Source organism: Tiliqua scincoides, chromosome 2, assembly GCF_035046505.1.
Source record: "Tiliqua scincoides isolate rTilSci1 chromosome 2, rTilSci1.hap2, whole genome shotgun sequence".
Taxonomy (NCBI): Eukaryota; Metazoa; Chordata; class Lepidosauria; order Squamata; family Scincidae; genus Tiliqua; species Tiliqua scincoides.
Window position 1 is genome coordinate 242,964,159 of NC_089822.1, and position 14,866 is coordinate 242,979,024.

Sequence of the window (14,866 nt, forward strand, 5' to 3'; positions counted from 1 at the left end):
GTAACTCATCTCAAACTGTGTGCCTCCTCTCTTCACACTCACTTGCTATCTGCTAGTCAACATTCTAGTCTAAACCATGTAAGATGTCATGTCTTACAAGGTGAAGCGTTTAGTTGGTCTGCAGAGCTCGATAGCTTTTCACATCCTTGAGCATCTAGGATTCTATGAACTAGTCTTGCCCTTAGTTCAAATAATTACTGTCCTGTTGTTGCTGGGTACAATATCCTTCTAGGACGGAAAAACCTGTTTCCTAAGAGATCAACTATCTAGCAGTCAGAAATATAAGAGATGCTGCTTTTCTTCTCACAGCGATGACAGGATGGGGTCACATCTTGGCTGATCATGTTAAGGTTGCAAATATGAATGCTTCATAAGCTGTGTCCAGATACTCCTTCTTTAGGGTCCTAATGCAGGAGTAAACTTGCAGTTCCAGTGGAAGCTGTGCTTTGAAATTGGAGTATGGCAAAACACTGTGACTTCTAAAAGCCTCTCCCATGCCAATGCTATGGTGCTGGTGTGGCTTCCGCTGCCTTCTGCAAAGGGGGGGGGGAGTTTTTCAGACTGTAGGTCTCTTCAGGCTAAGGAGACATTTGACTCCTTGTTCCAGTGTAAGCCCCATTCAGTGCAATGGGTCAACACAGAGCTTTGCCAGCAATGATTGGTTGGTTGGCAACCTTCAGTCTCGAAAGACTATGGTATAAGCCTACAGCACCTGGTATTCCCAAGCGGTCTCCCATCCAAGTACTAACCAGGCCTGACCCTGCTTAGCTTCCGAGATCAGATGAGATTGCGCATGTGCAGGGTAACAGCAATATCGCTGGTGCAATATCTGCACACTGGTGCCTTTTGGAATGCTCTGGCCTTTCCGCCGACGCTGCTTCCCACATGGTACTTTTGCGCCAGCTAGCATCAGTGGAGCATGTGCTCTGCAGGCACAAGTAGTAAAGGATATGTTCGGACCATAAGTCTTAAAACAAGGCTTTCCTTATTATGTTTGGATATGACCAAACATGACGGTGAACTTTTGCTGGAGTATCACACACTTGCACATACTTTGTTCATTTCAGTGGGTCGTACGCAGAAGAAGTCCTGACATTTTTCCCCCCTTCAGTCTTACCTGCCTTTCAGTCTTCCCATTGAATATATCACCTTAGGGAATCTTTCTGATAACCAATTGCTTGTTCATTACTGCTGCTTTGGAACATGTAGTGCAAAATGTGCCTGCTTTTGTTTGCTAAACGCAGCAGTGAAGAGTGACCAAGCTGATGCCAGTAAGCCTCCCTGGACATAAAATAACTACTGTTGGCAGCACCATTTCAAAATAATGAAATTCAGAATGAATTTAAGAGTCCCTCCTAAGGACCAGCATCTGAGAATGTTCAAGGGAAGCTAAGTGAGTTTCTGTAGGGCAAATAAAATTTCTTCTGTAGGTTCTGCACACCCCAGCAGCTAAACATAAAGAAGAGATTAAAAAGAATAAGATGAAAAAGATGAAAAAAGAATGAAAAAGCACGGGAATGATAGATTGGATAGAGAGATGCTCTTGTCCCTCTCACACATCACCAGAATAAGAACATAAGAACAGCCCTGCTGGATCAGGCCATAGGCCCATCTAGTCCAGCTTCCTGTATCTCACTGTGGCCCACCAAATGCCCCAGGGAGCACACCAGATAAGAACATAAGAACATAAGAACATAAGAACAGCCCCACTGGATCAGGCCATAGGCCCATCTAGTCCAGCTTCCTGTATCTCACAGCGGCCCACCAAATGCCCCAGGGAGCACACCAGATAACAAGAGACCTCATCCTGGTGCTCTCCCCTACATCTGGTATTCTGACTTAACCCATTCCTAAAATCAGGAGGTTGCGCATACACATCATGGCTTGTACCCCATAATGGATTTTTCCTCCAGAAACTCGTCCAATCCCCTTTTAAAGGCGTCTAGGCTAGACGCCAGCACCACATCCTGTGGCAAGGAGTTCCACAGACCGACCACGCGCTGAGTAAAGAAATATTTTCTTTTGTCTGTCCTAACCCGCCCAACACTCAATTTTAGTGGATGTCCCCTGGTTCTGGTATTATGTGAGAGTGTAAAGAGCATCTCCCTATCCACTCTGTCCATCCCCTGCATGATTTTGTATGTCTCAATCATGTCCCCCCTCAAGCGTCTCTTTTCTAGGCTGAAGAGGCCCAAACGCCGTAGCCTTTCCTCATAAGGAAGGTGCCCCAGCCCCGTAATCATCTTAGTCGCTCTCTTTTGCACCTTTTCCATTTCCACTATGTCTTTTTTGAGATGCGGCGACCAGAACTGGACACAATACTCCAGGTGTGGCCTTACCATCGATTTGTACAACGGCATTATAATACTAACCGTTTTGTTCTCAATACCCTTCCTAATGATCCCAAGCATAGAATTGGCCTTCTTCACTGCCGCCGCACATTGTGTCGACACTTTCATCGACCTGTCCACCACCACCCCAAGATCTCTCTCCTGATCTGTCACAGACAGCTCAGAACCCATCAGCCTATATGTAAAGTTTTGATTTTTTGCCCCAATGTGCATGACTTTACACTTACTGACATTGAAGCGCATCTGCCATTTTGCTGCCCATTCTGCCAGTCTGGAGAGATCCTTCTGGAGCTCCTCACAATCACTTCTGGTCTTTACCACTCGGAAAAGTTTGGTGTCGTCTGCAAACTTAGCCACTTCACTGCTCAACCCTGTCTCCAGGTCATTTATGAAGAGGTTGAAAAGCACCGGTCCCAGGACAGATCCTTGGGGCACACCGCTTTTCACCTCTCTCCATTGTGAAAATTGCCCATTGACACCCACTCTCTGCTTCCTGGCCTCCAACCAGTTCTCAATCCACGAGAGGACCTGTCCTCTAATTCCCTGACTGTGGAGTTTTTTCAGTAGCCTTTGGTGAGGGACCGTGTCAAACGCCTTCTGAAAGTCCAGATATATAATGTCCACGGGTTCTCCCGCATCCACATGCCTGTTGACCTTTTCAAAGAATTCTATAAGGTTTGTGAGGCAAGACTTACCCTTACAGAAACCATGCTGACTCTCCCTCAGCAAGGCCTGTTTGTCTATGTGTTTTGAGATCCTATCTTTGATGAGGCATTCCACCATCTTACCCGGTATGGATGTTAGGCTGACCGGCCTATAGTTTCCCGGGTCCCCCCTCTTTCCCTTTTTAAAAATAGGCGTGACATTTGCTATCCTCCAATCTTCTGGCACTGTGGCCGTTTTGAGGGACAAGTTGCATACCTTAGTCAAGAGATCTGCAACTTCATTCTTCAATTCCTTAATAACCCTTGGGTGTATGCCATCAGGGCCCGGTGACTTATTGATCTTTAATTTATCAATGAGGTCTGAAACATCTTCTCTTTTAACCTCTATCTGACTTAACTCCTCAGTCAGGAGGGGCCGTTCAAGAGATAACAAGAGACCTCATCCTGGTGCCCTCCCTTGCATCTGGCCTTCTGACATAACCCATTTCTAAAAGCAGGAGGTTGCGCGTACACATCATGGCTTGTAACTCGTAATGGATTTTTCCTCCAGAAACTTGTCCAATCCCCTTTTAAAGGCGTCTAGGCTAGACGCCAGCACCACATCCTGTGGCAAGGAGTTCCACAGACCGACCACACGCTGAGTAAAGAAATATTTCCTTTTGTCTGTCCTAACCCGCCCAATACTCAATCAGGGGACATCCAGTAAAATTGACTGTTGGGAGTTAGGACAGACAAAATATTTCTTTACTCAGCGTGTAGTTGATCTGTGGAACTCCTTGCCACAGGATGTGGCGATGGCATCTGGCCTGGATGCCTTTAAAAGGGGATTGACAAATTTCTGGAGGAAAAATCCATTATGGGTTACAAGCCATGATGAGTATGTGCAACCTCCTGATTTTAGAAGTGGGCTATGTCAGAATCCCAAATGCGAGGGAGGGCACCAGAATGCAGGTCTCTTGTTGTCTGGTGTGCTCCCTGTGGCATTTGGTGGGCTGCTGTGAGATACAGGAAGCTGGACTAGATGGGCCTCTGGCCTGATCCAGCGGGGCTGTTCTTATGTTCCTAAAGAAGATCAAGATAAAGAAATAGAAGATAAAGAAAAGAAGGAAGGTGCATTGCTGCTTTAGGAAAGCAGATGATTTCTTGTTCGGTAGGGTTGAACTATAGAACCTGGACTGCGGGCCTAATCCTATCCATCTTTCCAGTGTAATTGCAGCTGCAATGTAGCCCTGACATAAGGGAATAAAAGGTCCCTTATCTTGAGGAGGTCTCCTTGACCCCTTCCTCAACTGCAGGATGCAGCACATATCCTGTTGGCACAGCTACAGCAGTGTTGGAAAGTTGGATAGGATTGGGCCGTGAAACAACTAACCAAGAAGTTTATATGTTTATATAGTGAGCACCAGAGATGTAGGTATGACCTAACTGAATATTTGTTTTTGGCTACATAGAGAAAATATGGGTGGTGCTTCTCATTCTGCAAATATTTGTAGCCAACTGAGTTCTAACTGATTTGTTGTGGCAGTGTTAATTGTGCATTTGCACAACCATTTTTATATAGAAATTCTCCCCACAAGGTGAAAAGAAGCTTCTGGCATTTTCTAGTGCAGTGATTTCCAACCTTTTCAATCTCATGGCACATTGAGAAGGCAAGAAAGTTGTCAAGGCACACCATCAGTTTTTGTTTTTTTGACCATTGACAAGGCACACCACACTGCTGATGGGGAGGGCTCACATCCCCCAATGGCCCTACTAATAGATGGCCGTCCCCAAATTCATGCGGCACACCTGCAGACCATTCATGACACACCAGTGTGCCATGGCACAGTGGTTGAAAAAGGCTGTTCCAGTGGTTATTTGTGTTATCAGTGCATAATATGGTGCATTTGACCTTCTCTAATGGTGAAAAAAGAACGATAGCTATACAAAAATGCATTTTTGAAAATTTCATAGACTCTTTGAATGTAGTTATTTCTCTCTTGCATTCTCCCGGGAGCACATTTCTAAGAATAAACAGGTGGATCATGGGAATTTCTCAGTTGGCGATGTGATTTCCCTGTTAGAAATGATTATGCTGCTTCACTCTAAGCGGCAGGTTTTTTTTCTTCTTAAGCTATCTTGCTTGATCATACTCACACAATTTAAACAGGTTCTCATGCTGCCACAAACGTCTTGTGCTTTTGTGCAATTAAGAACAATTTATACTGAGTGTTTTCATAGCAGCCACAGTGATATGTGTGACACCAGAGAAACTCAAAAAGCTGCACAAATATGATATATAGGATAGCACAACTGGTAGGAGATCAGCACTCAGGGATTGGGAGCTGGCCAGGAACAGCAGCAGTCTTGGTGCATTTCAAGCGTCACACTCCAATTTAATTAGAAAGTTATGCTTCATCTAGAAGGCTGCATGTCCAAATTCATCCATTAATGCAGAGTTATCCTGCTCTAGCAATGCCAACAGCTAGCTCATATTTTAGAAGCCAAATTTTGGATTGTTTTTCACAATATTAGAATTTGGCTTCTGTATTTTTTTTTTCTCTTTTCAGTAATGTCATCCCAGTTACATAGGATTATTGGGTTTTGCCTGATTGATGACCGCAAACGGTGCTGTACTTAAACTTATGTGCATCTTGTCTTTTGTAATTTGCCTACTATTTGGAAGAGGCACTAAAAGGGAGGCACTGTTTCAAAAACTAAGATATATTGATACATTTATCAATTTCCTTGAGGAAACCGAAACTGCCTCTTCTTAGCTGATAATCTAAAATGCTGGCATGGTTTTCCCAGTGGATTTGCCATTGAATCACTTTAAGAGCATTATTTATCTTGGTGGTTCATTAACATGAGTTTGCTATTTCAGACATAACAACATTTTAAGTTATTATTTTACTCTAAATATGTGAAAAAAGCAGTAAATCTGTTCCTACATTCATTATACAAATGCTGAATATTAGAAAACCAAACAATGCAATTTTTTTTTTTCAAACCCCAGTTGCAACAAACATTGGAAACATATTGTGTCATACAAATAAATAACCTCCTAACAGTTATGTGACTGAACAGTATTCTGCACTTCCAGTTCTAGTACATTACAAATGTCCTTGGTTTTTCTATAAATGTGTTGTGCACATTGCACCGGAGATCAAGACATTCTGGCAATTGCAGTGATTAACCAGAAGCTGTCCCAACTTAGAGCCCAAATCTGGGCTCAGTGCGTCGGCTTACTGCTGGCACGCACTGTTGCAAACGTGCCATAAGGCAAGTTTGCAAGGCTTACCGCCAGGCAAACACCCGAGCTAGCCCAGCACTGGATCGCCAAGCCGCAGAGAGGAAAGTAGGGGAAGCGCAGAGGAGGCATTCCGGGGAGGGGGGAGGCGGGGAGAGGATGGGGAGGAGGCGTGACGGGGAGGCAGGAAGCAGGAGAGGGCTGGTGGGAGGCGTGCCGGGGGGAGGGAGCAGGGAGGGAGGGAGGTGGGTCCGGTGGAGCTCTGCTCCACCAGATCCAGAGCATTCGTGTGGGGCTTGGCACCCGACGCAAACACTCTTACTTCACTTCCAACCTTTTGGTTGGCAGTGAATCGAGTAGCCCCATTGCAGAGCTACTTCCCTTCTCCCAAAGTGCTACCTGCTGCAGCCATTGGCGTGCAGGGTGTGGCGGCAGCTGTTTATGGTGCCGCCGCAGCCGCGTGCCATGGGAGCTCAGGATTGGGCTGTTAGTTGGTGGCATTGCAATTCAGGCCTGGTCCGAGTTGTAGTGGGATTCATCTTTTTCTGCATGCATATGCCCTCTCCTGTCTCCACTGGGTGGAGGTATACGTGGGCATGCTTTACCCAATCTGTTTCAAAGAAGAGGCCCACTGTTGCCTCCTTTTTCAGGGAGCCTACACTTTTTAGAGGTAACCTGTCTCTGAATTCCAGATGCAAGAGAGTAGCAACAGGATACAGATATTTTGTTGTCTTATGCTCTCCCAATGGCATCTTTTGGGCCGCTATGAGATACAGGAAGCTGGACCAGATGGATCAGGCTCTTTTTATGTTCTTATGCAACTGTCTTCAAAGGCTGCTCCAGTTTTAGTGCTAAAGGAAGTTTCTGGATGGTTTGAGTGTTCTATTGCATGCCCAGAGTTGTGTTTTGATGTCATGGTATCTGTTGTCTCCTCAACTTTGTAAGGGTTTCCTATTAGGCAGTTCAGCATTGCTTTGATCTGGTTCATATCACATTCTTCTCCCATGTAAGTCCTCAGAATGGTGTTTCAACTGTAACATGGGTTTTATGCCTTGAGAAGTCATTTTGACTTGACTTCATAAGTGACTACCTAATAACTCTTGCCTGGAAACAATAAATTCATAGTAAAAACCTATTAATCGTTAATAACGATCCGTGCCCACTAAATCAATCTCATCTTACGAGAAAGCCAGTCGCAGAGAAGAAAATCAGATTTTGCCAAACTAGAACATTGGTCAGCAGCAAAAGATAAAATCCAATCTGAATCAAATCAAAAAGTTCACTGGATGTCCAATAAATCCTTTTCAATAGCATTAAGCCTGGTACAGTAGAATATGAATGGAAATAAATTCAGTTAGATATGAATAAGAACTCAGCAAGCATATCTCTGGATAACATGAAAGGACAGTCCAGTAGCTGGCCACAAATTATAGAGGGAATCTAAGAAAAACAGATCCTATAAAAAGAGAGTTCAGGTTTAGAGAGGACTGTTAAACCTTGAAATCCATTTTAGCAATTGTGCTCTTGGACTGACTCCAGGCTCTGCCACTTCTAGTCTTTCATGTTGCCTTTTCATGCTGCTGAATGGAGACAAAAAAGCAGCAATTCCACCTCCCACTACGTTTGCAGCTTCGTGTTTTGTGTCCCTGCAATACTAACTTTTCAGAATTTCAGACATCGGAAACTGCTCTGAGATGTGGTTCACATGTAGATCTGTGAACCGGATAGTTTATATCACCATCTTTCTCCATCATGGAAATCAGTGCAGCATATATGGGATTTCCAGGAGGTTACACACCTAGGCACTGATCAGATCAATACCTGCTTAGCTTCGGTTTATGTGCTGAGCCCTGGCACCTCCTTTGTGTACATCTTCTTCTAAGGAACTGCAGCTGGCCTACATGCCACATCAGCCATGGAGCCATAGTTCAATGACAGAGCACTTGCTTTGATGTGGAAGAGCCCAGTTTCAATCACTGGCATTTTCAGGGAGGGCTGGAAAAGACCTCTGCCTGAAACCCTGGAGAGGCTCAGTGTAGACAATACAGAGCTAAATGAATATAAGAACATAAGAACAGCCCCACTGGATACATAGGCCCATCTAGTCCAGCTTCCTGTATCTCACAGCGGCCCACCAAATGCCCCATGGAGCACACCAGATAACAAGAGACCTCATCCTGGTGCCCTCCCTTCCATCTGGGCTTCTGACATAGCCCATTTCTAAAATCAGGAGGTTGCGCATACACATCATGGCTTGTACCCCATAATGGATTTTTCCTCCAGAAACTTGTCCTTTTAAAGGCGTCCAGGCCAAATGCCGTCACCACATCCTGTGGCAAGGAGTTCCACAGACCAACCACACGCTGAGTAAAGAAATATTTTCTCTTGCCTGTTCTAACTCTCCCAACACTCAATTTTAGTGGATGTCCCCTGGTTCTGGTGTTGTGTGAGAGTGTAAAGAGCATCTCTCTATCCACTCTGTCCATCCCCTGCATAATGTTGTATTTCTCAATCATGTCCCCCCTCAGGCGTCTCTTTTCTAGGCTGAAGAGGCCCAAACACTGTAGCCTTTCCTCGTAAGGAAGGTGCCCCACCCCAGTAATCATCTTAGTCGCTCTCTTTTGCACCTTTTCCAATTCCACTATGTCTTTTCTGAGATGAGGTGACCAGAACTGGACACAATACTCCAGGTGTGGCCTTACCATAGATTTGTACAACGGCATTATAATATTAGTCGTTTTGTTCTCAATACCTTTCCTAATGATCCCAAGCATAGAATTGGCCTTCTTCACTGCCGTCGCACATTGGGTCGACACTTTCATCAACCTGTCCACCACCACCCCAAGATCTCTCTCCTGATCTGTCACAGACAGCTCAGAACCCATCATCCTATTTCTAAAGTTTTGATTTTTTGCCCCAATGTGCGTGACCATACACTTACTGACATTGAAGCGCATCTGCCATTTTGTTGCCCATTCTGCCAGTCTGGAGAGATCCTTCTGGAGCTCCTCACAATCACTTCTGGTCTTCACCACTCTGAGAACCAATAGTTTAACTCAGTATAAGGAAGGTGCATGCTCAGCTAGATTATTTAGCTAAGGACGCAATCCTAACCAATTTTCCAGCCTCGAGGTCAGGGGAACGCAGCTCTGAGGTAAAGAAACAAACGTCCTTTACCTTGAGTTCCCCCCCCCCAACTGCAAGATGCAGCACATGCCCCATTGGCACAGCTATGTGGGAGATGGAAAGTTGGTTAGGATTTGGGCCTAAGAGAGATAGTGACTGGCCTAAGGTCATCCAGGGAGCTTCGTGACTCAGTGGAGATTTGAACCCCGATCTTTCATCTCCTAGTCCATCACATGAACTACTATGCCACACTAGCTACATGTTTGTTTCAGAGAGGGGAGAGGACTCCTGCCCTGGCTCCACATCAAAGGCAACCATATGACAGCACTTCTGCCTTCTTGCCACTTCCAGGCCTTATAGATCCACCACCACTGTACTGCTGTATGCTCTATTGTCTTCTAGCATCCTCTGACTGTCACCTCTAGCCCCATTTCCTTTCCTTTTTCCTCTCAATAAATTCTCATTTATTCTGGCAGCATGTGTTCCCCTGAGAGCTTTCAGGGGAAACAGACATTGCCACAGCAAGCAAGTCACTTAAAAGAGAGAGAGGGAGGGAGGGAGAGGACCCAAAGGCTGCAGCTGAAGGCAGCCAGAAATAATCTCTATGCACAGGGGATAGGGATCACTGTGCATAGGAGATGTATAGGCAAAAGTAGTTCCATAAACACGGGAACGCTAGAAACCTTCTCAAGCAATGGTTGCCTGGATTGGAAGAAAGGAGACCCTGTCTACTGGAGGCCTTTATGGATTGGGGTTCTGTACGTGTACTGCCTCATGTCGAGGTGAAATGTCTTTATGGGAAACCGGCTTCCCTGTTTAAAATGTTCCATGAATTGCTTATGGTACCAAATAGTCACCAGTAATGCTATCACTCTTAGCAGTTGCATGGGCTTTATTGGTTGGGATGGACTTGACTTTGGTCCTCCTTGAAGGCTTTAAACCGTGTTTTCCTAACAGTACAGTCCAAATGGTGCTCTGAGCCAGCACAGCGTCCGCTCCTGATTGTCGCAAATGTGCCATAAGGCATGTTTGCACTGACTTGGGAGTTGGCTGAGCTGGCGCAGAAGCCTGTGCTAGATCCAGATCCTGCACTGGCCCAGTGAGGTTTCTGCTGGGCAGCACAGGGGGGAGATGGTGGTGGAAGGGCACTCCAGGGGTGGAGATGGGGTGATCGGGCCCAGGAAGGGGCAGGATTGGCCACAGCGACGCAGGCCAAATCCTAACCTCTGTCCCTGGCTCAAGCAGTCTTACACTGTTCAGATTTGCACCAGCTATTTAGCTGGTTCAGATCCGAGTAGTCCCATAGCAGGCTGGGGCTTGACATGGGATAAGGGGAAAAATATTCCCTCCAGCCTGCACTTAACCTGCACTGGATACAGCACAGGCCACTGTGGCCTGCCTGTGCTCAGATCAGGATTGGGCTGCCTATCATAGAGCTGTTTTTAAACACTTATGCCTTACTTTGCTTTCTGCTGTCTTTCCATTGACCATCCTTTTGCAATCAAGGCAGAGATATTAAGTTGAGACTTGCTTTTCTCTTTGCAGTGATTCAGTGTATTAAAAACATAAGAACAGCCCCACTGGATCAAGCCATAGGCCCATCTAGTTCAGCTTCCTGTATCTCACTGTGGCCCACCAAATGCCCCAGGGAGCACACCAGATAACAAGAGACCTGCATCCTGGTGCCCTCCCTTGCATTGGCATTCTGACATAGCCCATTTCTAAAATCAGGAGGTTGCACATACACATCATGGCTTGTACCCCATAACGGATTTTTCCTCCAGAAACTTGTCCAATCCCCTTTTAAAGGCATCCAGGCCAGATGCCGTCACCACTTGAGCATGATCGAGGTCAGAACATTTAACGCCTCCATGTCTACAGAGATAATAATCAGGGCATATTTTACATGTGAATTTTTCCTTAGTGGCAGTCTTAAACCAGTGCCTAGTTACAGCCACTCTGTTTGATATATTTCCTACTTGTGCCATTTTTTAACCTTTGTTAAACCCTTTGGTATAAGATACAGAGGTGAGACATTGGACTAGAACTGATAATGCTGTATGTCCATGCTGTATGTCCTGTTCATTATGAATATGTGGCAGTATAATTCTGGCTATCACTCTAGATGTTGTGACCATAGATTGATATTATAATTGCTGGTCTGTAGTTCTCATTTTAAATGGCTCCACTGTATATTCTGGCGAATGCATAGCTAAATTGCAATTCTGTCTGTTTTATATGAAATATAAAGGTATTTTACCTTCTTTTCCATTCCTTGCATCATTCCAAGCTTACTCGAAGGTGAGATGTCACTCCCCAACATCTTGGAAATAGACTTCCATTATTGGGACACACTTGTGTTGTTAAACATAAGAATATAAGGAGTCCTGCTGGATCTGGCCAATGGCCCAACTAGTCCAGCTTCCTGTATGTCACACTGGCCCACCATCTGGGCCTTAGGGAGCACACCATCATTGGCATCCTTCAGCCTTGGAAGACTATGGTATCGCGCTTTTAAAAGTGGTTCTGGAACAGCATCTAGTGTGACTGAAAAGGCCAATTCGGGAGTGACAGTCCCTTCCACACTGGGAGCAAATGTAGTCTGTCCCTGGTCTGTCTCCTTGACTGTGGGCCTTCCTTCTTTGTCTCTTTGCCTCAGTCTGTTGGGCAAGTGCCTCTTCAAACTGGGAGAGGCCATGCTGCACAGCCTGCCTCCAAGCGGGCCGCTCAAAGGCCAAGGTTTCCCATCTGTTGAGGTTCATTCCTAAGGCCTTCAGATCCCTCTTGCAGATATCCTTGTAGCGCAGCTGTGGTCTACCTGTAGGGCGCTTTCCCTGCACAAGTTCTCCATAGAGGAGATCCTTTGGGATCCGGCCATCGCCTATTCTCATGACATGACCAAGCCAACACAGGAGTTTCTGTTTCAGCAGTGGATACATGCTGGGGATTCCAACTTGTTCCAGGACAAGCTGTTTGGAACTTTGTCCTGCCAGGTGATGCCGAGGATGCGTCGGAGGCAGCGCATGTGGAAAGTGTTCAGTTTTCTCTCCTGTATCTTGTTGGCTTGCCACTCCTTGTACCTGGCTTTTTAAGGTAGCCAGGTTTCTAAAAGCAGGAGGTTGCACATACCCATCATGGCTTGTAACCTGTGATGAACTTTTCTTCTAGAATATGTCTAATCCCCTTTTAAAGGCTTCTAGGCCAGATGCCATCACCACATCCTGTGGCACAAAGTTCCACAGAGTAATCACACAGAGGATAAAGGAATATTTTGTTTTGTTGCTGCATGTAACTTAATGAATCACTGTGATAAACCACAGTACAGCTTGGGTAAGTGGTAAGCTCATGCTTTGCATGCAGAAGATCTCAGAACAATCCCTGATCTGAGTGCTCGAGAATTCCCTGATTTAAACCCTGGAGAGCCTCTTCCATAAAGTGTAGATAGTAGTGAGGGTATACAGGTAAGTATATTGGAGTCGTAAGCTGGCCTGACTCAGTATAAGGAGGCTTCATATGTTCAACCAATGTAGATCCTTTATGATATGTAATTAGTGGGCTGAAAGGAGGAAGTAGGAAAAGCAAGAGAAAAAAATGACTGAAGCTTCTGAGATCCTTCCAAAGATGGGAAATACATTATGGGAACTGAAAAGAGCACTGGTTGGCCAACTTGTTGATGTGCTGTCAGAATGCAAATCTGTGTTGGCAGGGGGCAGGAACATGCCGTGATAATGTGTTTGACAAAGCTCAGTTCCATTAATATGAAATTGAACAGAAATGTTTGCTGTGATTTCCCCTCCAGGCACCGCTTTCCCTTAATGTCAATCTGCAATTGACATGAGGGCATCACAGACAATGATATTACAGGAAAGGCTCATAATTGGTCACTGAATGGGGAGGCTTAAACTGGAAAGAGCCATGTCCTCTGCTTGAAAACACTCTGAACTTATTCCTTTTCTTAGCACATGTAATACTCGTCACCTGCCATATACTATCCTTCTGTACTTCTGCAGTCTTCTGTCACGCGTGCGGCAGAAACAAAATGGCTGTGCTCTTGCTTGCCATTTTTTCCCATCCAAGCATCTGCGTTGTATTCAAGGCATTAAAAAATGGTTCAAATTTCCAGACGGCGCATGTGGTTTGGTCCTTCTGTTTCAGCAGGCAAAAATGCCTATGTGTGATGGGGCAGTAGTAGCCAGGGTGGTGGGGTAGATGACAATAACTTGCCGTCACTGAAAGGGAGGGGGGCAACACCCTGACTAGTTGCTGTTTGGTGGTGGCAAGTCAGGAAATACCATTTAGGTTCATTATTGGTAGTCAGCCATACTTCATCTGGGCCTAAGCAAATGATGTAATTAGCTGAGCAGGGAGCTTGTGGTCCTTCACCAGCACTATACCTGTCTTACTAGCCATGACTACCTCCCTCTGGATGCATGCACACATTCATTCTCAAGTGGTTCTAACTGTATAGTGTTACAATATGTTCTTTCTGAGGATTTGAAACATTCTTTTTTCCCCCCTCTTGATTAAAAGAGCTGAGGACAGATTGCAAATATGAGTGTGACCACTTTGTTTTCTGCCATGCATGTCACAGTAGAGTTCTATACATTCACAGAACTTTCGGTATGATAAAATTTTTATTATTCACATTTTTATACCACCCTTCCTCCAAGGAGCTCAGGGTGGTATGCATAGTTCCTCTCCAACTTTTTTCCTGTGAGGTAGGTGAGGCTGAGAGATAGTGACTGGCCCAAGGTCACCCAGGAAGCATCATGGCTGAGTGGGGATTTGAACCTGGATCTTCCAGGTCAAGGTCTAGCTCCTGAACAACTAAACCATCCTGGCTCTCTTTACCCATACAGATGGACACTTGTTCTGTGGAAACCATCCCCTGTACCTTGAATGTGAAGTTTTGGGATCCATCCACAAGGAATACTGATATTATCAGGCTCAAAATGTATGTCAAGCTCAGTCATGTTTCCTTAACCATATGCAACAGCAAAGTTTGCTGAACAAATCTGAAGAGTGGCACAGGGAAGAGACAGGAGGGTAGCAGAGGAAGGGGCCTTCTTAACAGTTACCTTTCCAGTGTCCCAATGGGGAGGCAAATTCTGCCACTACTTCATGCAGCAGAAGCCAGCAAGATCCACAGTGAGTGAATGGGACTGTGAAGGAGTGACTGTCTGACTGATCATCTCACATGTGACAAGCTGAATGTCTGCTACAATACAAGGATGCTTCCACCATTGAATATTCAGTAATTTTTATAAGGGTTTTTGCAAATGTGTGGGAGGCATGTTTTGTACTGCTGAATTAGCATTTATCTCTCTTTATCATTGCTCATAAATATGTAGGCATCTTTATATAACTCATTTTAAAAAAAAAAATATATGCTGAAAATTGCTACCCTTCCCCACCCTTCTCAAGAGGGGTGAACAATCTGGCTTTGTGTGTGGAGTTAACCCAGGCCTTCCAAATGATATTAATCATGACACATA

General features: G+C 45.2%; 1 protein-coding gene and 1 pseudogene across 16 annotated transcripts in view; one reads left to right on the forward strand and one right to left on the reverse strand.

The window, feature by feature from the left end:
- Positions 1–14,866, forward strand: part of CADPS (calcium dependent secretion activator) — a 465,254-nt gene that overhangs the window by 137,953 nt on the left and 312,435 nt on the right. The window lies entirely within an intron of this gene.
- LOC136642664 (5S ribosomal RNA) lies at positions 701–822 on the reverse strand (annotated as a pseudogene).